Consider the following 23,892-nt stretch of genomic DNA (forward strand, 5'->3'; position numbering starts at 1 on the left):
TCGTTTTGGGGGTGACATTGCATACTTATTCAAATTCAAATGATTTATACTTGAGTCTTAAACCACAACACGTATTGTATATGTTTACTTAAATAAATGCTCGATTTGGTGTTATATGTTTTACATGATTATGTGCAAATTCTTGAATGCTAAGGCGGGTAGCCTCTTGAATGCTAAGGCGGGTAGCCTCATCAAAGTATGATCATACGTTAATTCCGAGTATATATGGTATCCCCATATAGAAAGGTGTCGTCAATGTATTCTTATTGACGATTTCATTATTGTCGTCAATGTATTCTTATTGAAGGTTCGTCAATGTATTCTTATTGACGGTTTTATTATCTAAATTGTTGCTATTATTTATTGTTTTCATATACTAGTTGTGGATTTCATACTATATACTTATTGTCCAAAACTATGAAAATTGCTCATCAACCTTCGTGTTGACAAACTCTATTTTATGCAATGTTACAGGTTTGATGTTAGCTTGATTGGATTACTTGAAGAAACTTATTATCTTGGCTTTAGGATATTAGAAAATAAAAGAACAAGTTATTTGTTTATCTATCTATTTGGCATTTTGTATGAACAATTGTTGTGTTATTTATGATGATATGGATTTAAATGAGTTGTTTAAATATTGTAACTTTATAGTGTCATTGTGCAATGAGCAATCATGTCGCGCCTCGACGTTTCCGCCTTCATTGGTCGGGGCGTGACAGTGAGAATAAGTACCGTCCTGATCGGAGTAATCAAAGAGAGTATGAGTATATTGCGTAAGGCTTGAGAGTGTGAGTGAATACCTGTAAGTGGTGTACTTGGTATTTATAGCCGAAAGTGGGGGAAGATGATTGGTGGAGTTGTCACTATCGTAATATTCCTTTTCTACCTGAAAGGACACGTGCCAATCTTTTATTGGTTGTGACAGCCTGGCCGTGGCCGTTACGTGCGAAACGTGGTGTGGCCATTACGTGCCTAGGTGTCACTTTTCCATTGGTCGATGTCGCTATCAGGGAATGTTTGGGAAATTTTATAGAAGTATTTTGTTACAACTACTCTTCCATATCACGTGGGGATAATGTGCGTAATGAATCCCTTGTGTTGCTTGCGGGTTCATCCCGCGGATGCTCATTGGTAATCTGCGGATTACGATGGGTACCCGCGAAGCATGTTTTCGAAACTATGGATCCTTAGCTGGTCTTGTGCTGACTGCGAGTGTTTGTCCATGTGTTCCTCTCGCGGATGTTTATTGACGATCTGTGGGTTAAATGAGGGTCCGCGGATTAGATTAGGAACCCGCAGGTATCTTTTCCTACCCTACCTCTATACCTACGAAACAGCTTCCTTTCTACCTTTATACCATTGCCTAATGCCATGTCACTATCAATTCATTTTGGCATTTGAATTTGAATCGATTGTGAATTTATTTAAAAATCCCAACTCAAGGAATAGATTGAAAGTAAACCGAAACAAAACGAAACTATTAGTTAATTATATTTTAAATAGAAAAGAATATAATAGAATAAAATATAGACAAATGTGGTTTTCATCGATATGGTTTGATCAAATATACGGTTTTAATCAGATAGTTTTGACGTTGAAATGAGGCAATCAGCTGAAGAGCACTTTGACGTCCTCACCAGTTGGGGTGACAAAACCGGATTCTCCAAACCTAGGTCTCATTTCTTCCTTACTTAGGGTTTCCTGAATTCTTTTCTTGACACAACTGCTTAATGGTTGTTTGTATAAATATCATCGTCTGTCTGTCTGTCTGTCTAACCTTACTAGATAGTTAGATATTGTTTGCTTGTTAATTGATTTAGAATACCAATTGTTGGTAGGAGAGAGCTTCGGCCTCACACTCCCAGAAGATGCTTTTGAGTTTTCCTGCAAAACAGCCAACACAATATTATTCACTCTATTTTTATTTATTTGCAACACAACCAAAGATCTTTCTACAGAGTTTTCATAATAAACATTGCAGTGTCACAAATAACGCCACATGAATTCGATGATTTACATCACTTGCTCCAATTCCTTTCGAGGCTTTTACTCTTCAGGTCATTTTCAGAATTTACAAACACCATTATCCTTTTCATATTCATAATTCTTTTCTCTGAAACTGATATCGGAATACATATTTTGTTTAACCCTTGCGTTCTAAAACTTATCTAAACATATGCACTTACTTTTCTTCTAGGAATCTGAAGTTTCTGCAGTTAAATATATCTCCATTGAGGGGTATAAACAGGCACTCACTAAAAAAGATCCTCAATATGTTCCAAACACTATAGATGGGCAATACGGTCAACTTTTTGACATTATTAATATTAACAGAAGGTAAGCATGCGACCAATATGCTTTTATCAGGTTAAAAAATTTTTAGATGGTAATACATGAATGAAAAATGTGGCTATTAAAGAGAAATGTTATGTAGATGTCTGTAAGTCTGAATACCCTTTATGGAAATTATTATTTTGCTGGGAACGTTTGTAGGTATCAATGTGATGTGCAAGCACGGAGTTTGGATATTCAAAAGAAGATCAATCGTTTTTCACTTAGTGCCGAGGTGATTCATGATTGATTTTCTTATAACATGAATATTATTTTCTTGGGGTGTATTTGGTATTTAATCAAAATCTTTTGACACAGTTGACCGGTTTGACTGAGGAAGACAAGGAAACTCTGGTTTTACTCATTCAGGGGATGATATATTTCATCAGCAGGTTTGTCTTGATTAATATTACGGCCCATTTGTTTAATCCATCTTATTCTCATTGCATTTTATAGAATTCTTTTCTATTGAATGAAAAATCAGGTTTGGTGCTGCAATCCATCTCTACGCGAATGGTTAAAGGGGCGTGCTCAAATGTCTGAATTTGATAAGCTAAAATGGATTATTATTCAATAAACAAAACTCCATGGTAAGAATTAACATAACAGTCAACATAAACAATATGCTTCTGAACAATATTATATGTTTATTTGAACCTGTTTTTGAACATGGTTTTGTAGGTCATGTCTTGATGAAAATGAAGCGTTTTTGACGACTGCAGACTCTGCCATTAAATTAGTTCCTGAAGCAGCAAAACCAGTTGCTGGCTGGAAAGGTGTCGAATACAAGGCTGCTTTTCCCTTGCAGAAACCGGCCGGAGCCAATTTCTACCCTCCAGACATGGATAAAATGGTATAAGCTTCTTTTATGTTTAATTGTAAAGATAAATTGGAATTAATAATTCCAACTTAATGTCATTGGCTGATAATCCTAACTGAGAATATTTCCGCTGGTGGTCTAAACTTTTAAAAAATTTACTCTCATTGGACCTTCGTTAAACCGTTAAGTTTTATCCCAATGACCCAATTTCAAACTAATATTTTAAGGCTTCTGATCGGAAGGAGGATACGAGTCGATTGATGTAAAACTTACCTCTAAATGATGCTCCAAACGACAAAACGGTGCTTCAATTTGGGTGTTTGAACTTCCGGTTAACAAGCCGTTTCGAGATAAGTTTGGCATCAATCTCGTATCCTCCTTCCTATCAAAAGCCCTAAAACATTAGTTTGAAATTCGGATAAAACTTAATGCCGAAGTTTTTTTTATCGGAGGTCCAATGAGAGTAAATTTTTTAAAAGTCCGGACCACCAACGGGGATATTCTAGGTTGGGATTATTATCGGCCAATTACATTAAGTTGGGATTATTAAAATCCAATCTGCCAATTGTAAATTATCAGGTCAAATATTCAGTCAATATTGTGATTGGAGATAAAATACTCATATCAAGTTATTGGTTGAAATTATTACATCTAATTGGGATCAAGAGTTCTGTTTCTTGTGTTAGGAATTTGAGTTGTGGACAAAAGGGCTTTCGGGTGATGAAAAACAGGATGCAGCTGGATTTTTTAGTGTTATTAAGGGGGTGTTTGGGATTCCTTATTTTCATCAACTTATAACTTATAAACTTTTTGAAGAGTTTATAAGGTGTTTAAGGTGTTTGGCAAACCATAAGGCCTTATGGATTTTAACTTATGGAGAAGGCAAAATAAAGGGGTTTTGAAAAGTTAGGAATTTGTAACTTATTAACTTAATGGGTTTGATTTACCTATTACACCCCTCTAAACCTCAAACCCATTACACTCCTTTTAAAAAAGAGTGTCCTTTTTAGTCATTTTGGCTTTCCCCAACACATAAGCTAACCCAAACATTTTTTTCAAAACTTATTTTAAAATATTCATAAGTTAATAAGTCCTTTTAACAAAAAGTCCTTTTTCTCTTAAATAAGCAATCCCAAACACACCCTAAGAGGAAAAATGATCCTTCTAGTGATCTCTATGGCATCCCATATTCTCAAGAATATTCTTCATTTCTCACAAAAGCTTCTGAATTATTGCATAAAGCAGGCAATTTGACAAGTTCACCTAGGTAAGAGTTTTTTTTTACATTCTCTCTTTATATTTAATTTTATTAATCCATGAGGCTTTGTTAAATAATGTAGCTTCCGTGTTTAAAGAAGGTATGAAATTTCATGTTTGTATAGTTTGAAGAGATTGCTACATAGCAAGGCTGATGCTTTCCTTTCGAATGACTACAATGACTCTGATATAGCCTGGATGGAACTGGTTAGTGCTCACTTCATACTTCATTTTTCTATATATTCTTTCATTTATATTTCCCTATTTTCTGAAGTCTTTTAAAACAAGAACACACACACGCACATGCAGAAGCTAGTGTTTTTTTTTGGGTGTGTTTTATTTATGAACGAACAAATTAGTAGTGCTATCATCTGTTACTTTTGACACTATGATACAAACCCGTCTTAAGCTAAAGGGTCAAGGGAGAAAAATGGGCGAGGATGTTGAAGGGTCTAAGTAACCGCAACATTTATTTATAAAATTGTGTGTATTTATAGGTTCTTGTTTTAGTTTCTAGGATGCGAATGTTTATGTTGATCAAAATTAAGGTTTATATACCTTTTTAATCGGAGATCTAATCCTTCTCGAATCGGATTAACCGGAGACTAGCCCCTCTCGAATCGGGCCAACTATCCTTGTTCTTGTTTATCTCTATCAATTAAATATTTTATTTTCGGGGTTCTTATCATTTGGATACGAACCCGTATTCTCCACGGGTACGCATTAGGGCTAGATTCAATGAAGCTAAAGAGTTCAAGAGAGATTGATAGAACCCCTAAACTTAAAACAATAAATTAAAGGATAGTTGACCCGATTCGAGATGGGTTAGTCTCCGGTTAGCCGATTTGAGATGGCAATTCTCCAAATACAAGGTTAACAAACCCCAATATTTTTAATATATAAAACATGGATATCTAGAAACTAAAACAAGAACATATAAATAGACCTGACTGGGATAATAATCGCAACATTTATTTCTCTAAACTTTTGCTTTTCATCTTCCCACTTAATTAACTGCCTTGGCCCACCCATATTGGAGTCGGGTATGTATCAATACATCCAGCCCGAAAATAAGACTTGTCCTCAAGTCGGATGCAGTTATCTCGATCTGTTCCATTTGTCTGATGTTCCTCAAATGGCTCCATGGTGAGATGATGAAAAGCTGCAGAATTTTGACTCTTTTGCTTAAGACCTTGCTCAATTCTCAGAAACGCTGTCATCATTCTTGGAACTTCGTCCGACCACCTGTGATATAGGTGGTAGATCCAATCATCTAGATCGGATTGGCGTAAGATAAAACAGCCGTCGCAGCTGGGAGTGCTTTGATCTGAAGGGACCTTGAGAGGCCTTTGCATTATCAGCCTTGGATTTTGATCATTTGCAAATTGGATTTGATCCCGTTTATCCCGGCACGGAAATTCATGCATGTTCCCATTCTATTGATTTTCTCTTGGGCTCTCTTTGGTAAATTCTTCTCCATTTATTTCAAGAGAAATATCCTCACGAATTGTTTCTTCGACTCATGGTATGGAATTATCACAAGTTTTCTTCTCTTTAACCAGAAGTGCTAGTGGACTGTGAAGGTCATCCTCCGCCACCATGTCCTTTTCATCATCATCATTTGCTTCTTTACAGTTACAGTCATCTCCTAGCACCTCATCACCCTTCAAACAGATCCCATCAGCTTCCATATCCAGATTGGATCTGATATGGTCCCCCTTGTGAAGCCAATCATGGTTACTAGTAATCAGCACTTCTAACTTTATAGGAATGGCTTCATATTTGTGGCACCTGGAGGGTGTTCCGTACATTCGACCCTTGATTGCTTCAACATCATCCTTCAAGGTTCCAAAAATAACATCTAATCTTGCTGCAATTTCTGCTAATTGGACAGCAATCAGATCTTGTTTTGAACCTCCCATTTTGATTTGACTATTCCGGGTATGAGCCATCTTCGCCTCGTTTCCCGGCAATGGAACCAATGATAGAACCCCTAAACTTAAACAATAAATTAAAGGATAGTTGACCCGATTCGAGATGGGTTAGTCTCCGGTTAGCCGATTCGAGATGGCAATTCTCCAAATACAAGGTTAACAAACCCCAATATTTTTAATATATAAAACATGGATATCTAAAAACTAAAACAAGAACATATAAATAGACCTGACTGGGATAATAATTGCAACATTTATTTCTCTAAACTTTTGCTTTTCATCTTCCCACTTAATTAACTGCCTTGGCCCGCCCATATTGGAGTCGGGTATGTATCAGAGATAAATGGGTGGGATGCTAAAGGTCTAAGTAACCGCAACATTATTAATGCAGCTAGGCCTATTTATATGTTCATGCATTAGTTTATGTATCATCCATGTTTTATATATTTAAAATATATACTAGGGTTTGTTAACCTTGTATTTGTAGAATTGCCATCTCGAATCGGCTAACCGGAGACTAGCCCATCTCGAATTGGGTCAACTATCCTTGTCCTTGTTTATTTTAATCAATCTAATTTAAGGGTTCTATCATTTGGTTCCATTGCCGGGAATCATGGCGCTTGCTACCCGGAGTAATGCCACCATCAATGCCAACCCTATCGCCGCCCAGTTAGCCGTCATCGCTGCCAAGCTTGATGCTATAGAGTCGCGATTGAGGAGTGACATTACAACGCTCAAGACCGTGATGTTTGGAACACCCCTCTGGTGTAACAATCACATGGAATTCAGTTCAGGAAGGGGCTCAACGGCAACCTTTGGTATCGAGCCTCTTTCATATGCCAGTGAGACGGTTGAAAACACAACCCCTTGTTCATTTGTTCTTCTAAAACCAGCCATCAACCAAGCCCCACCTTCGTCACCATCTACACCTACACCAACAATAACACCAAAACTGGATATGTTACTTGACCATTTCATGCCTCCTTTGGCATGCACTGTCAAACTTCAACCCAATCAGCGCTAAGCTTTTACTACACCAACAGATTCATCGATTGTAGAAGCTATAGAGTCATGGAAGGCTGTAGGCAACTTAAAATGGTCAGTAAATGGTGACCATTTTCTGATAACTAATTTTGTGGACCCACAAGAAGTTAAGAGCCATGCTGACCTACCTCTTCCATGTTGGGTTGTAACTAGGGGTGTTCATCGAATCGAATAACGAATTTTCAAGTTAAATCGAATCGAATAATCCGAATAATTGTTTTTTTTGCCGGTACTCGTATTCGATAAAAAGTTGAACTATTCGAGTCGTATTCGTATTATATGCCCAATTCGAAATTCGATTCGAATAAATACAATCTAACTCAAGTTTACCTATGCCAACCATAATCATAATTGCAAAAGAAACATATAAATTTAAAGTAGCCACAATACCACATGATAATAAATTCAAAACTAAACTACAAATAGTATAAATTCAAAATATTCAAAACGAGAAGTAAATAATACCCATATTAGTATAGGCTAGGAAACAATAATATGGCATATTGGGTTTAATAATTTGTAATGGACATTTATTATTTATGGATTTGACACAAATAAAAAAAATATTATATATATGCATATATGTATATATAATTTGAATTCGAATCGAATAATAAATCATAAATTCGTATTCGATTAATATACTCGAATACGAATCAAATCGAATTCAAATTTTTTTAAAACCGAATTCGAATCTTAATAATTGAATATACTCGAATACGAATCGAATTCGAATTTTTTAAAACCGAATTCGAATCTTAATAATCAAATTCGAATTGAATCGAATTTCGAATGTTTCGAATGCGAATCGAAATCTGAACACCCCTAGTTGTAACAGTTACAGTAGGTCGTAACCGTCACCCGACACATCAGTCGCTGATGGCACAATGTTGGGTTTTTGACACCGGTCAGCAAGGTTTTACTCGAAGCGCTTTATCTCGACTTGAGGACAAGTCGATTCTTCGCGAGGGAAGTAATGATACGAACCCGTATTCTCCACGGGTACGCATTAGGGCCAGATTCAATGAAGCTAAAGAGTTCTAGGGAGATAAATGGGTGGGATGCTAAAGGTCTAAGTAACAGCAACATTATTAATGCATCTAGGCCTATTTATATGTTCATGCATTAGTTTATGTATCATCCATGTTTATATATTAAAAATATATACTAGGGTTTGTTAACCTTGTATTTGGAGAATTGCCATCTCGAATCGGCTAACCGGAGACTAGCACATCTCGAACTGGGTCAACTATCCTTGTCCTTGTTTTTATTTTAATCAATCTAATTTAAGGGTTCTATCACACTATTCTTGCGTCAAATGTTTATCAAAATCAAGTTTAAATCTTAATTTACTAGAACTGCAAATGTCATTTTGTTTTGTTCTTTTTGTTAAATGTTGTTACATGTTTTGCATATTTTCTTTTTTCTAAGGACTCTAAGGTGGATGTTACTATTGGCCCATACGAGACTTATGAAGATGAACTATTTGGATACAAGGTATTATATTCTTAAATAGTTTACATCCATTTCTGTCACACCCCGAAAACCTTAACTTAACACAGCGGTAGTCTTAACTTTAATTCATTCGGGTTATGACAGATGCCGATAGTCAACAATAATAACCATTTAATAATAAAAGCATCATCTTTTATTATAAGAAATATTTTACAAAATCAGAGTTTACTACACGTGCTAATGCACGGTTTACAACACATCACTTTTGTTCAAACACCCCACGCTCTCGTTTCCATGCCACCTCGAAACCTTCACTTTCCTGCAAAGCATATTTAAATAATATTTGGGTCAACACGAATGTTGGTGAGTTATTCCTGAGAAGAAAAACTTATTATATAAATATAAACAATTTATATATAAACAACACATGAATATAATGGTGTACGGCCATTATACTCCCAATAAAACCGATCATAACACGGTATAACACAATAACGAAACCCGCATTTTACCTTTAAGCACAAAAAGCGTTAGTTGTAAACTAGCTAAGAATACAACGCGTGTATGACTACCAATTTGATAACTCGAAACGTACCATACTAGAAATATTCCAACTTTTAACCCAACGCGAATGGAAGTGGGGGGCGTCACCCCGATAGATCTACCAACATTTCTGTGCCCTCAATTCGGTTAACAGTTATTTAACCAAATTGATTCATCCCACAATAACGACAATTTGTAGTATAATGCGTTTTCAAAACATATATATATATAAATACGAATATAGATATACAATATGCTTTTCGGAGGAAGAACTCACCTTTGATTTCAGTGTTCGAATAAATGCTCGTTCCTATATTAGTACACGTTCGTTAATTTTAGGTTTGACTAAAATATATATATTCTTATTCTAAAAATCCACACAAGCATATAACACATAAAGTTTACTACTTATAATCTTATAATTCTATACTTAAAAATATAAACAAGTAATAATCAACTAATAATTGTTTTATTTAATAATTTAATTTAATTATTAAAATTTATAAAAATTATTACCTTTAGTTGCTGGAGTGTTTTGGAAAAATTCAAGTTATTATTTTATTTAAAATTTTGACTCTATTATAATCGGTTTTGTCGGTTTTGCCGGTTTCATTGATTTTGAGCTTAGAAACGAACCGGTTGTCATTTTTATGAAACTTTTAGTTTTAAATTATCTAGAACACTTTTTATATAGTTTTTAGTCAAGTTTTTTTGGTTTTTCAATAAAAATGTTTTGGTTCTTATTTTGTTGCCAATTTCTTAAAAATGTCAATTTTTAACGTTTTCGTGTCGGTTTTCGCGACACGAACCGTGTTGGTTTAAGTTTTGCTATTCTTGACTTTTCTTATACTTTAACTTATGTTAAATATAAGAATATTATGACTTTGGGAGCTGTTTTAATTCAGTTCCAAAAACTCATGTCGGATCACCTTAAAAGTCGAACTTTCCGACCGTTAAAGTCACCGACAAGCTATTTAAGTCACAATGTCAAAACCAAACCATTTGGTACAACAAATATACATATAATAACAAGTAATATATCATCACATCCATGTTTGATCATCTAGCACCAAGTATGCACACAAAACAAATTTTTAACTACACATGCTCAAGCCTTAGCTTAAGTTTTCAACTATACAATATACATGTTATTTCTACAATCTCTACAAGGTGTTTATGTACCAAAATTTCCAGATCTTATTAACCCATATTAACATCTTATTTCATCCCATTGTTATCCTTTAACAAACACATTCTTGATTTCTTTAACAACAAAGTTTCTATTACTAGTAAGTAGCAATTTTTAATAACCTTATTATCATACTAACAATCTTTACAATAGAGTTTACTAAAGCAATCCTAACCACAAGTCTTTAATCATTCACACAAGATTATGTTCACTTATCAAATCATTTTGCAAAACATCTTGTACAATTTACAAAGTTTCCTTTATTAGTAAGTTTAACACAAACTCTTGTTTATCTAAGTTATCATGTTTCATGCATCCTAGTACTTCTAGTAGATTTTATTCCTTTCCATATGTCCCATTCAATCACTTAGTTTGTCATTTTCAATCCATATAAGACAAGTATGAGCTTTATGATCAAAATCAAATTTTTGTATTACTTGCATGTGTAAGTAACTTTCCAACAAAGTCAAATCCCTACACTTTTGTCAACCCTTTTCCAAGATCCTTTCAAAACCATTATTATTATTACTTACAACTTTTTCAAGTAATCAAGTATGTGGGTTTTCAAAATTATCATTCTTTCTTTAACCATTTTACCATTTACAAGCTTACAACTTCAATCCAATACCAAAATCAAAACTCACGGCCTAACATGGGTATTTTTACTCATTATCCATCTTTGATCTTTTGGCCATTTACACATTTACTTCCAATATTAAAACAATACCTAAACCCATTTGTTAAACAAACTCAAGTAACATCAATATGGACAATCTATACAAGCTAAAATGCAACCATAACAAGTCCTATAATCAACAAAACCCATCTTATACATTCCTATGTAAACTCACGGTTCACACATATGCATGTATATATCCATATTATACCTACATGTACACTACCAAGCATACTAAAATCAAGCTTTAAACATCAAATAGCAACTAATATACACAAATCTTGAAGTGGGTTACCTTGGGTTTCGGATTTGGTGTCTAAGGAGGTGATAATGTGACCTTGTGTTGGCTATAATCCTTCCTTTGGCTTCCTACTTCTTGTTATTAGCTTAACCTTCCACCAAAGATCTCCTAATCAAGTGTTGTGTGTATAAAAATTTGAAAGTGTGAGATGGTAAGGTGGTGGTGGGGTGGCCGGTTATATGAAGGGAGAAAGAGAGGTATAGGGTTGTGAGTTGGATGGTATAGGGTGTGCATGTGTCCAAGTGTGTAGCTTCCAAGTAATCTATCAATCATTGCATACCTATATGTAAGCTTTTCATTGGTGGGTTTGGGAGGTGGGTTGGGTTGTGTGTAAGTGGCGGCCGAGAGAGATGGGAGAGGGAGAGGGAGAGGTGGTTTTGAATAATGACATGTGATAATACCTAGGTGTTAAAGTTTAACGTATCTCGTAATTTATCTAGCCAAACGACTTCCGTTTCTAATAATTTTTATCACACTTTGAGCGAAATTAGATTACAGTCAATGTCTGCCTAAAAACAAAATTTTCTGATAAACTTAATGTCGGGCTCTTACGGTGTCCTCTACTGGCTTTCGGTTACTTATTTTCTAATTTTTGCGATTCGAACCTTCTAAAATTAAGTTTATACACTATCTCTAATATCCTAACATAAAATTTTATTTTTCGAGGTCATCTTGACACGTTTATGAATTTATCCGTTTTGAGATATTACCCGGTGTCAATCTGTACAGTGTCAGCTACACGACAAAATTGAACTTTTTCGGGTTCCATATTTTAAAATTCAACTAAAGTCAAAAACTTTGACTAAAAATATTATTCCTATGTATTTATTTTACTAATTAATACACGATTACGGTTAAGATAATTACCAGATTAGTCTAAGTTTTGGCGGTTGTCACATTCATCCATCCTTTTAGAAATTTCGTCCCGAAATTTAGGATGTAGTGCTGGTTTCGGTTTCTTCTGGGAAGAGTTGAGGGTACTTCGCCTTCATTTGATCCTGACGTTCCCACGTGAACTCGGGACCAAGTCTTGAATTCCGGCGAACCTTGATAAGCTTAATCCTGTTACGCCTTAGCTTCTGGATTTTTCCAGTCCATGACTTCAAAAGGTTCTTCTACAAATCGAAGCTTACCATCAACCCTTATGTCTTCAATAGGAACAATCAGCGATTCGTCAGATAGACATTTCTTCAGATTGGATATGTGAAACACGTCGTGTATTTCACTGAGTTCTGAAGGTAGGTCGAGTCGATAGGCTACCGACCCTACTCGTTCGGTAATTTTGAACGGTCTAACGTATCGTGGACTAAGTTTTCCTCTTTTACCAAATCTGACTATGCCTTTCCAATGTTTGGATAGTTCTCTCGCTTTGACCGTCTGTCTGGGGGTGATAGGCGGTGCTCATATCTAAGCGAGTTCCTAGGGATTCGTGAAGAGATTGCCAAAAACGAGAAACAAATCGACCATCTCTGTCAGAAATGATTGAGACCGGTATTCCATGTTTGGCTACGATCTCTTTCAGATACAGCTGAGTTAACTTCTCCATTCTGTCTTTTTCTCTAATGGGTATAAAATGAGCGGATTTAGTTAATCTATCCACAATTACCCAAATCGCATTATAACTTCGCGGCGTAACTGGCAGTTTGGTTATGAAGTCCATGGTAATATTATCCCATTTCCACTGAGGGATCTCTGGTTGTTGCAGTAGTCCAGGCGGTCTTCTATGTTCAGCTTTCACTTTGGAACATGTCAGGCACTTGCTAACATACACAGCTATGTCTCTTTTCAAGTTAGGCCACCAATAATGTTCTTGGAGATCTTTATACATCTTGGTTGATCCTGGGTGGATCGAATATCCAGACTTATGCGCTTCGTCTAGAACAAGATTACGCAGATTTCCATAGAGTGGTACCCAAACTCGATCAAGTAGGTATAGTGTCCCATCAGACTTTGTGACAAATTCATTTTCAAGTCCTCGCAATTTCTCAAACCTTACATTTTGCGGTTTCAAAGCTTCACGCTGTGCATCACGAATTCGAGTAGTAAGACTCGTTTGAATCAACCCTAATGCACGAACACGCAGAGGCTTTTCTCTTTCCTTTCGACTCAACGCATCAGCCACAACATTCGCTTTACCCTTGTGGTAACGAATCTCACAGTCGTAATCATTGAGTAATTCTACCCATCGACGTTGCCTCATATTTAGCTCTTTCTGATCAAAGATATGCTGGAGACTCTTGTGATCAGTAAATATTGTACATTTGGTTCCATACAGATAATGCCTCCAAATCTTAAGAGCAAACACAACAGCTCCCAATTCCAAATCATGCGTCGCGTAGTTCTTTTCATGCACCTTGAGTTGTCTGGACGCGTAAGCTATCACCTTGTCTTGTTGCATAAGCACACAGCCAAGACCTAAACGAGACGCATCACAATATACTACAAATCCATTGGTATCTTCTGGTAAGGACAAGATTGGTGCACTACACAACTTTTGTTTAAGCAATTAGAAGGCTCCTTCTTGTTTTTCTGTCCACTCATATTTCTTGTCTTTTTGGGTTAATTGGGTTAAGGGTTGAGCTATAGAAGAAAAATTTTCAATGAATCTACGATAGTAGCCAGCTAATCTAAAAATTGTCGCACTCCAGTGGGTGATCTTGGTGTCTCCCAATTCTTAATTGCTTCAATTTTTGTTGGATCAACTAGGATACCATTCTCATTGATTACATGCCCTAAAAAGTGGACTTCTCGAAGCCAGAAATCGCACTTGGAAAATTTGGCATATAACTTCTCTTCTTTTAGTAATTCTAGAATCAGTTTTAAGTGTTGTTCATGTTCTTTCTTGGTTCGTGAGTAGATAAGTATGTCATCGATGAATACTATCACGAATTTATCCAAGTATGGCTTACAAACTCTGTTCATAAGATCCATGAACACAGCCGGTGCATTCGTTAGGCCAAAAGGCATGACCAGGAATTCATAATGGCCATAACGAGTTCTGAAAGCGGTTTTAGGAATATCCTTTTCTGCAACACGTAACTGATGATACCCGGACCGCAAGTCGATTTTTGAGTAATAGCTTGATCCTTGCAACTGATCAAACAAATCATCAATTCTCGGTAGTGGGTACCGATTCTTAATAGTAAGTTTGTTCAGTTCTCTGTAATCGATACACATTCGAAAAGAACCGTCCTTCTTTTTCACAAATAAGACTGGAGCTCCCCAAGGTGAGAAACTTGGTCTTATGAATCCTTTGTCTAGTAATTCCTGGAGCTGATTAGATAACTCCTGCATTTCTGATGGTGCTAATCTGTACGGAGATCGAGCTATCGGAGCGGCATCTTGAACCAGATCGATTCTGAATTCGACTTGACGCTGAGGAGGTAATCTTCAGGGAAAACTTCTGGAAAATCCCGTACTACAGGAATATCCTCTATCTTTCGCTCTTTAGCCTTTGTGTCGACTACATTGACAAGAAAAGCGGGACATCCTTTCCTACAATTTTGCGAGTTTTTGTGATACTAGAGAGTTTTAACTCGGTGTTACTCTGGTCACCTCGAATGCTCAGAAATTGACCGGTTGGGGTTGGTAAACGAACTAGCTTTTCAGAGCATATGATTTCAGCACCATTTTTGGATAACCAATCCATTCCTACTACTATATCAAAACTGCCTAACTCTACGGATAGAAGATCGATTGGAAACCTAAGGTTTTCTAACAGAATATTGCAGTTTCGGACAATTTTACTGGTTTCAATTAGCTTCCCGTTGGCTAATTCTATTGAGTAATTATTGTCTAACTTGCTTGGTTCAATACCGAGAAGGGGTTCAAATTGGTCAGAAACAAAGCTTAAATCTGCTCCAGTATCAAATAGTACATAAGCATAATGATTATTAACGAGAAAACGTACCGGTGACTACGGATGAGTCTTTCCGGGCCTTTTTCGCGTTCATCTCGAATGCCTTGCTCTTAGCATTTTGTACCTTGAGTTTGGGACAATCATTTCTGAAATGCCCGATGACACCGCACTCGAAACATTCGAAAGTTCGGTTTCCTGAACCGGACGGAGAGTCCTTACTGAAACAGTACTGAGTCTGGTGTCCAAATCGATTGCACTTCTGACATTTCCAACATTCCCCATTGTGACTCTTTCCACACCTGTTACAAGTGAATCCTTGTCCTGATCCTCTTGCGTTTGCTGCAAACATTCTTCGTGCTCCTTGGTTTCGTTTGAACTGTCCTCCTGAGTTACCATTCCACTTTCGTTTGAGTTCTCCGGTTCTCTGATTATCGGTAACTGTTTTTCATTCATGTTCGGCGGTAGTCGCTTTCTCACCGAAGTCTTTCAGAGTTCCCATACGAATTGCATTATCAGTTAAAGATTTTGCCAGCTCTCGGGCTGACTGGATAGTGGTTGGTTTGGAGGAGGTAACCAATCCTCGGATCTCGGGAGCTAAGCCCCAAATGTACCTCTCGATTCTTGCATATTCAGGCGTAACCAGTCGGGGTACTAGCCGTGCCAAAGCGTTGAATCGGGAAGTATATCCTCCAATGTCAGCACCTTCCATCTTTAACTGCCAGAATTCGTATTCGATTTCTGAAGTTCGTTTCGGGGACAGTACTCCTTTAACAACATTTCTTTTAGTTCTTCCCAGGTTAGACGGTAAGCGGCATCTTCTCCAAGATTTTGAATTATGGAGTTCCACCAGTCGAGTGCCTCATCACGGAATGAGCACACTCCGTATTTTATTCGTTCGAGAGGAGTGCAATCACTGCTTTTCATTACAGATTCCATTTTCTCGATCCACCGGATAATTTCCAAAGGTCCTTCGGCACCGGTAAATTCTTTCGGTCCGCAACCTTGGAAAATTTTGTATGAGCACCCGCGTACCGTGCTACCTGAGGGGTTTTCGTTTAGATTTTCGGTTCTAGGTGCTTCTCCATTTGAAGTATTAGTTGTATTTAGGGGGTTTTGGCTTGCGTTGCGATTAGCCTCATGTTGCTCGAGTGCCGTATTTACATGTTGAGCGATTAGCTGAGCTAACTCGTCTTGAGAGGAAGGTAATCCGGTTGCTTGATTATTAGTGGATCGTCTTGTTTTTGGCGCCATGTTCTTTTTAGAAAAAATATAGTTTTGGAAAAAGTGATATTTTTCTAAGTTGTAAAGAATCAAATAGCATCATTAATAATACAAACATAAATATAATCATCAAAGAGTGGGATTTCATAATGTACCAAAATACCAAAATTTGGTGTACTTACCTACACCTTGGTCACCCACCATATTTCTAGTTCTTACCACAACCACACAAAAAAAACAACAAGTTTCAAAGTTAAGTTACATCACAATTACCATACTAGACATATTACCCAAAACACCCTACTACGTCTAGTGAAGGCTCATCAAGTAGCCTACGCATGGCTCTATCATCTCATTCCTCATCTCGAGAACTCCTACCCTGGCGTCTGTCATCAGTCCCTGGTTCCTCAGTTCGTTCACAAACTGGTGCATCACATCACGGGTTTGGTCATCAAGACCTTGTTTATGCTCGATTGCAAGCACACGGTCCACCATGTTATGAACGATGTTCTCATAAGCTGAGAACTTGGCAAGAAGAACCATAAGTAGCTTGTGATCAGAGGGTTCCTCGACCACAGGCTCCGGTGCGGGAGGCGGTGGTGGAGAGGGTGGGATCACAGCTAATGGGAGTGCAATGACAGGGGCCGATGCATCATGGTTTGCCCTGGTCCTTTTTCGAGTGTACACCTTCAAGGGTGTAGCTCTCGAAGTAGACCCGGCATCTGATGCAACTACCGGACGCCACTCCACCGGTGATAGTGGAGTACCGCTGCTACTAGAGTCGGAGTCAGATACGATCGCCACAGAGTTCGTCATCTGAATAAACATATTAATTCAAGTTAGTAATAAACAATTATATATATATCTTTGTTACCTTTTCGTTTCGAGAGGCGGGAAAGGAGCGCGTGTTTGAACATACCGTTATAGTTTAGAAAACTTTATATTTTCTAATTCTCTATAACTGTTGACTCTGATACCAACTTCTGTCACACCCCGAAAACCTTAACTTAACACAGCGGAAGTCTTAACTTTAATTCATTCGGGTTATGACAGATGCCGATAGTCAACAATAATAACCATTTAATAATAAAAGCATCATCTTTTATTATAAGAAATATTTTACAAAATCAGAGTTTACTACACGTGCTAATGCACGGTTTACAACACATCACTTTTGTTCAAACACCCCACGCTCTCGTTTCCATGCCACCTCGAAACCTTCACTTTCCTGCAAAGCATATTTAAATAATATTTGGGTCAACACGAATGTTGGTGAGTTATTCCTGAGAAGAAAAACTTATTATATAAATATAAACAATTTATATATAAACAACACATGAATATAATGGTGTACGGCCATTATACTCCCAATAAAACCGATCATAACACGGTATAACACAATAACGAAACCCGCATTTTACCTTTAAGCACAAAAAGCGTTAGTTGTAAACTAGCTAAGAATACAACGCGTGTATGACTACCAATTTGATAACTCGAAACGTACCATACTCGAAATATTCCCACTTTTAACCCAACGCGAATGGAAGTGGGGGGCGTCACCCCGATAGATCTACCAACATTTCTGTGCCCTCAATTCGGTTAACAGTTATTTAACCAAATTGATTCATCCCACAATAACAACAATTTGTAGTATAATGCGTTTTCAAAACATATATATATAAATACTAATATAGATATACAATATGCTTTTCGGAGGAAGAACTCACCTTTGATTTCAGTGTTCGAATAAATGCTCGTTCCTATATTAGTACACGTTCGTTAATTTTAGGTTTGACTAAAATATATATATTCTTATTCTAAAAATCCACACAAGCATATAACACATAAAGTTTACTACTTATAATCTTATAATTCTATACTTAAAAATATAAACAAGTAATAATCAACTAATAATTGTTTTATTTAATAATTTAATTTAATTATTAAAATTTATAAAAATTATTACCTTTAGTTGCTGGAGTGTTTTGGAAAAATTCAAGTTATTATTTTATTTAAAATTTTGACTCTATTATAATCGGTTTTGTCGGTTTTGCCGGTTTCATTGATTTTGAGCTTAGAAACGAACCGGTTGTCATTTTTATGAAACTTTTAGTTTTAAATTATCTAGAACACTTTTTATATAGTTTTTAGTCAAGTTTTTTTGGTTTTTCAATAAAAATGTTTTGGTTCTTATTTTGTTGCCAATTTCTTAAAAATGTCAATTTTTAACGTTTTCGTGTCGGTTTTCGCGACACGAACCGTGTTGGTTTAAGTTTTGCTATTCTTGACTTTTCTTATACTTTAACTTATGTTAAATATAAGAATATTATGACTTTGGGAGCTGTTTTAATTCAGTTCCAAAAACTCATGTCGGATCACCTTAAAAGTCGAACTTTCCGACCGTTAAAGTCAACGACAAGCTATTTAAGTCACAATGTCAAAACCAAACCATTTGGTACAACAAATATACATATAATAACAAGTAATATATCATCACATCCATGTTTGATCATCTAGCACCAAGTATGCACACAAAACAAATTTTTAACTACACATGCTCAAGCCTTAGCTTAAGTTTTCAACTATACAATATACATGTTATTTCTACAATCTCTACAAGGTGTTTATGTACCAAAATTTCCAGATCTTATTAACCCATATTAACATCTTATTTCATCCCATTGTTATCCTTTAACAAACACATTCTTGATTTCTTTAACAACAAAGTTTCTATTACTAGTAAGTAGCAATTTTTAATAACCTTATTATCATACTAACAATCTTTACAATAGAGTTTACTAAAGCAATCCTAACCACAAGTCTTTAATCATTCACACAAGATTATGTTCACTTATCAAATCATTTTGCAAAACATCTTGTACAATTTACAAAGTTTCCTTTATTAGTAAGTTTAACACAAACTCTTGTTTATCTAAGTTATCATGTTTCATGCATCCTAGTACTTCTAGTAGATTTTATTCCTTTCCATATGTCCCATTCAATCACTTAGTTTGTCATTTTCAATCCATATAAGACAAGTATGAGCTTTATGATCAAAATCAAATTTTTGTATTACTTGCATGTGTAAGTAACTTTCCAACAAAGTCAAATCCCTACACTTTTGTCAACCCTTTTCCAAGATCCTTTCAAAACCATTATTATTATTACTTACAACTTTTTCAAGTAATCAAGTATGTGGGTTTTCAAAATTATCATTCTTTCTTTAACCATTTTACCATTTACAAGCTTACAACTTCAATCCAATACCAAAATCAAAACTCACGGCCTAACATGGGTATTTTTACTCATTATCCATCTTTGATCTTTTGGCCATTTACACATTTACTTCCAATATTAAAACAATACCTAAACCCATTTGTTAAACAAACTCAAGTAACATCAATATGGACAATCTATACAAGCTAAAATGCAACCATAACAAGTCCTATAATCAACAAAACCCATCTTATACATTCCTATGTAAACTCACGGTTCACACATATGCATGTATATATCCATATTATACCTACATGTACACTACCAAGCATACTAAAATCAAGCTTTAAACATCAAATAGCAACTAATATACACAAATCTTGAAGTGGGTTACCTTGGGTTTCGGATTTGGTGTCTAAGGAGGTGATAATGTGACCTTGTGTTGGCTATAATCCTTCCTTTGGCTTCCTACTTCTTGTTATTAGCTTAACCTTCCACCAAAGATCTCCTAATCAAGTGTTGTGTGTATAAAAATTTGAAAGTGTGAGATGGTAAGGTGGTGGTGGGGTGGCCGGTTATATGAAGGGAGAAAGAGAGGTATAGGGTTGTGAGTTGGATGGTATAGGGTGTGCATGTGTCCAAGTGTGTAGCTTCCAAGTAATCTATCAATCATTGCATACCTATATGTAAGCTTTTCATTGGTGGGTTTGGGAGGTGGGTTGGGTTGTGTGTAAGTGGCGGCCGAGAGAGATGGGAGAGGGAGAGGGAGAGGGAGAGGTGGTTTTGAATAATGACATGTGATAATACCTAGGTGTTAAAGTTTAACGTATCTCGTAATTTATCTAGCCAAACGACTTCCGTTTCTAATAATTTTTATCAGACTTTGAGCGAAATTAGATTACAGTCAATGTCTGCCTAAAAACAAAATTTTCTGATAAACTTAATGTCGGGCTCTTACGGTGTCCTCTACTGGCTTTCGGTTACTTATTTTCTAATTTTTGCGATTCGAACCTTCTAAAATTAAGTTTATACACTATCTCTAATATCCTAACATAAAATTTTATTTTTCGAGGTCATCTCGACACGTTTATGAATTTATCCGTTTTGAGATATTACCCGGTGTCAATCTGTACAGTGTCAGCTACACGACAAAATTGAACTTTTTCGGGTTCCATATTTTAAAATTCAACTAAAGTCAAAAACTTTGACTAAAAATATTATTCCTATGTATTTATTTTACTAATTAATACACGATTACGGTTAAGATAATTACCAGATTAGTCTAATTTTTGGCGGTTGTCACAATTTCTGTGTTACACCAACCCTTATTTGAATTATTATTGCATATATCAATGCAGGCTACTTTTGAGGCATTTATTGGAGTTCGGGATGAAAAAGCTACTGCTTAAGTTAAACTATTTGGGGATCATTTGCAGGTGAAGTTTTAGATCTCATTTTTACTTACGTTCAACTCCAACTATATTATTAATCTAATTATATGAAGGTCTTGGAGCAAAATCATCCAATGGACTCTATTTATAAATCATCAGAAGTGATATCCGCACCTATTCGTGTCGTGCAACTTGTTTATACTTCAGAGGTAAGTTCTTTATATAAAACGAACCTTTCAAGTGTTATTGTTGTATCTAATTATTGCTAGTGAAGGATGTGAAAGGCCCACAAATCGTTGCATTCAATCTTCCAAACGATGAGCGTATAGTCAAAGATCGTGGAACATCAATGGTGATGCTGAAGAATGTGCCTGAGGCCAAGTATATAATTATAAATTATCCCATGATTTTACAAATTGTGTATTTTATATGAACTAACCAAGCTTGGAAAAATGATTTGATAGGTTCAAACTTATTCTTCAGCCTATAGTGGATGTATGCATAAAGAATGAACAGCGGAATTGGTTGACTTTGACTCATTTGTTAATCACACAATTTGCCATGAATGCTGTCATGGGATAGGACCACATACCACATGTTACAAGCCAAACAGAAGAACTCAACCCAAAAGACTAGTCTGATAGGTGAGGGAACCCATTTGGCTTATAAAGCCCACATTAGTTGCCCATACAATTGATGTGGGACAAGTTCCATACCTTGCAATGGTTTCAGTCCGTAACAATACACCCTCCTTAAGGGCCAACGTCCTCGTTGTCCACCACTCTGTGGGCCACCACTCCGAGTCCTCGTTGGTCACGGCTGACTTCTTTCAGGCCACCACTCCGCGGGCCACCACTCCGAGGTTGGCTCTGATACCAATGTTACAAGCCAAACAGAAGAACTCAACCCAAAAGACTAGTCTGATAGGTGAGGGAACCCATTTGGCTTATAAAGCCCACATCAGTTGCCCATACAACTGATGTGGGACAAGTCCCATAGCTTGCAATGGTTTCAATCCGTAACACCATAGCACTTCCAAGCGGTCAAAAGTCAACAGTCAGATTGGTCAGTTGCTTTACTATTTTACTATCAACTTAACAGTAAATTGCACAAAAATGGTCCTTGTGGTTGGACTAAACTGCAAGTTTGGTCCCCAGATTTTATATATTGCAAACTTAGTCCAAACATTTGTGAGAGGATTGCATGTTTAGTCCCTACCGTTCATGTGAGGGGAACTGCTTTTTCAAATTTTGAAACCCTAATAAAATAGCCTTTCAAAATCCAGAACTCCTAGCGTCGACTTCATCAACTATGGTTTTTAAAACAGACTTTTGATTTTATTAGGGTTTCAAATAAAATGGGATTAACCTCATATGAAAGACTATTTTATTAGGTTTCATTGAAAAGACACAATTACCCTCACATGACATCACTTTTTCGTTAAAAAACTAGTTGGGATTAACGGTGGGGACTAAACGTGCAACCCTCTCACAAGTGATTGGACTAAGTTTGCAATTTATAAAATCTGGGGACCAAATATGCAGTTTGGCCAAACCGCAGGAACTATTTATTATGCTATTTCCTCTGAATTTTATTTAATGCTTCTTATTTGTAATTAACATAATTTCTTTTGTTGTGTGATAACACAGGAACTACACGAACTCCATTCGGCTTTGGAAGAAGCTAAAGCTGACATTGTTGGCCTCTGGGCCCTAAAGTTTTTAATCGATAAGGTGAGTTTATTGGTATACTATCTGTTATTTTAACCTATCTATTGGTTTTGACTTTGACCATATTTTTTGGGTTGACCAGGGTTTGCTTTCAAAGAGCCTGGTCAAATCCATGTATGTTTCCTTTCTTGCAGGATGCTTTCGCTCTGTTCGTTTCGGGTTAGAGGAAGCTCATGGGTAAGCTTTAGTTTTTCTACATCATTTAAAAATAATAATAATACTAATAATTGATTTTCATGAACTGATATCAGAAAAGGACAAGCAATGCAGTTTAACTGGTTATCTAAGAAAGGGGCCTTTGTTTTACATCCTGATGAAACATTCTCTGTTGACATTGACAAGGCATGTTCATAAATGCCTGTTTTGTGAATTATTTTTATAAAAAATGAATTATTATATTATTAAATATTTTAATTCATCTTTTGTAGATTGAAGATGCGGTGGAGGGTTTAAGTAGGGCTATTCTAACAACACAAGCAAAAGGTGACAAAGATGCAGCACAAAATTCTTGCTAACTACTGTGTGATGACAAAACCTTTGAAAGTTGCTTTGGTGAAACTGGAAATGGCTCAGGTAAATTACAATTTCTGCAATTCTTGAGGTTTATGGTTTTTTCATCATTTCTCGTCATGATTTTGTTCCACAAATTGCCATGTTTTTGTTGGTATGAAATGCGTTTTCAACGCTGGTCACATGCGTTTTGTTGAAATCATGATGGGATGATTATAGTATGTTATGTGCGTGCGTCAGTTATCTAAAATTATGTTTGCTCCCCAAATAATGTGCATTCTGGCAATTCTTGCAGGTTCCAGTGGATATAGCACCTGAATTCCCCATTGTTAATAAGCTGTTTCAGGAGAAGAAGTATCATAAACATAAGCTTTTCTTTTTTATGATTCTGAATGTTGGAACTAACTATTGA

The 23,892-nt window shown here is 36.2% G+C and overlaps 1 pseudogene across 1 annotated transcript; it reads left to right on the forward strand.

The window, feature by feature from the left end:
• The first annotated feature begins 2,015 nt into the window (after positions 1-2,015).
• On the forward strand, positions 2,016-23,892 carry LOC143635377 (nudix hydrolase 3-like; annotated as a pseudogene). The gene is made up of 20 exons (XR_013154047.1): positions 2,016-2,060; positions 2,201-2,340; positions 2,497-2,569; positions 2,653-2,726; positions 2,819-2,924; positions 3,016-3,187; positions 3,841-3,918; positions 4,303-4,421; positions 4,537-4,618; positions 8,821-8,886; positions 21,208-21,285; positions 21,354-21,449; positions 21,515-21,621; positions 21,705-21,837; positions 22,271-22,305; positions 22,890-22,973; positions 23,053-23,147; positions 23,222-23,312; positions 23,399-23,543; positions 23,776-23,892. The product of XR_013154047.1 is annotated as a nudix hydrolase 3-like (transcript).

The sequence above is a fragment of the Bidens hawaiensis genome, unplaced genomic scaffold (assembly GCF_021521415.1).
Source record: "Bidens hawaiensis isolate Kalapana, Puna unplaced genomic scaffold, B.hawaiensis_p1.1 tig00007455_1, whole genome shotgun sequence".
Lineage (NCBI taxonomy): Eukaryota > Viridiplantae > Streptophyta > Magnoliopsida > Asterales > Asteraceae > Bidens > Bidens hawaiensis.